Below are 1,806 nucleotides of genomic sequence, written 5' to 3' on the forward strand. Positions count from 1 at the left end.
GTTCTAGTTCAGTTCTAGTTCAGTTCTGGTTCAGTTCTAGTTCAGTTCTAGTTCAGTTCTAGTTCAGTTCTAGTTCAGTTCTAGTTCAGTTCTAGTTCAGTTCTAGATATGATCCAGTGCACTTTTAGATCCGTTTCAGTTATGTTCCACCTTAATTTTAAGTTTGTATAAATGTTCTTTTAAAATTTTCAATAAAACACACACTAATTTCACTGGTTTTCTTTTTATATAGTAATTTTTATTAAAAAAAATATTTACTTGACTTTACCCATAATAATAAAAAATTTATTACTTAAATAATTAGTAAAAATTATACATTTTCTTTTTAAACAAAAAGAAGAGCATAAAACTAAAAAACTAAAAGTACAAAAATACACATTTTTGAAACATAAAATACATATAAACTGAAAAGTGAAATAAAATAGTTAAATAAGAAGAAAAGGTCTACACACGTAACGAGTATTTGTTTAAACTAGATTTCAAAACAATAAAATAGCATTTAAAAATAAAATTTTAATTAAGTTTTTATCCTCAAACACTCGTTAAAGTGAATATCCTTAATAAAGTATAGACATATTTTTTGTATGTTAAAAATTGTATAAAACTATAAATAACTTTTGGTAAATAAGTACATACAAAATATTATTTACTATACAAAAACAAAAAAAAAACATAAAATAAAAAATAAAAAATAATATTAATAAATCAGAATAATAATCTTCAAAGTAACACTTACACACTTGTACAGAGAGAAATATTATATTTTTTGAAATGAACAATTTCCCAAAAAAGAAAATACTTTTACAAAAATAAAAATTTAAACATTTGATACAGCAACACCGCCGTCAACGTGTAGACCACAAACAGAGTGGTGTAGTGTAAAATCTTTAAGCTGCAAAAAAAGATAAAGGTGCAAAAAAAAACAAATATTATTCCATTTATTAAAAAAGGGTATATCACATAGTCATCATCAGCTTTAACGTCAATATGGTTTCAAAACAATAACAACAAAAATTTTGGGTGAAAAATACATACCGTTCATGTCGTTTCATTGATTCCGGTATTGTGCTGGGATCATCTTTAACCACATACTGGCGTACACCCACCAAACTCAATTGAAACACTTCGGTCCAGTTTAGATTGCGCATATCGAATGCAAACAATTCTTTATCCGCTGATTCCAATTTGCTGGAGAGTGCTCGCACATTGTCATTGTCGAATTTGAAATCATTTGCCGAAAAATATTCCATCAGTGAGCAGAATTTGTGGATTTTGCGATAAATTTTTAACATTCTAAAATTGGCAACAAAAAAAAAAAACAAAAACGAAAAAACAAAAATACAGCATTAAAATCAACAGCAAAAATAACAACAATAATACAAACAAAAAATATACAATGACTGTATAGGAGCCTTAACAACAATAACAAAAAAGTAAAATTGGGTTAATAAAAATTTATCTGTATGATAAAAAGGATGAAAACACGTACAAATTCAACTAGACACAGATACAGTCACAATCACAGACAGACTAATACACACAAGAATAATAAACAATATTCATTTTTAGCACTTTAAATATGTGACACGGAAACTGGCAACAATTTCGTCTAGAAACTATTGAAAACAGGTTAATTTTGCTTCCTACTTATCCCAGAAAAGGCCATAAAAGGAAATCATTTAATTACAATTTAATTTTTGTTCTAGTTCAGTTCTAGTTCATTTCTAGTTCAGTTCTAGTTCAGTTCTAGTTCAGTTCTAGTTCAGTTCTAGTTCAGTTCTAGTTCAGTTCTAGTTCAGTTCTAGT

The 1,806-nt window shown here is 27.0% G+C and overlaps 1 protein-coding gene across 1 annotated transcript in view; it reads left to right on the plus strand.

The window, feature by feature from the left end:
• The window catches only part of LOC111689288 (fatty acyl-CoA reductase wat), a gene marked incomplete at its 5' end in the record, with an annotated part of 3,940 nt that overhangs the window by 524 nt on the left and 1,610 nt on the right, over positions 1-1,806 (plus strand). The window lies entirely within an intron of this gene.

This window comes from Lucilia cuprina, chromosome 4 (assembly GCF_022045245.1).
Source record: "Lucilia cuprina isolate Lc7/37 chromosome 4, ASM2204524v1, whole genome shotgun sequence".
NCBI lineage: Eukaryota > Metazoa > Arthropoda > Insecta > Diptera > Calliphoridae > Lucilia > Lucilia cuprina.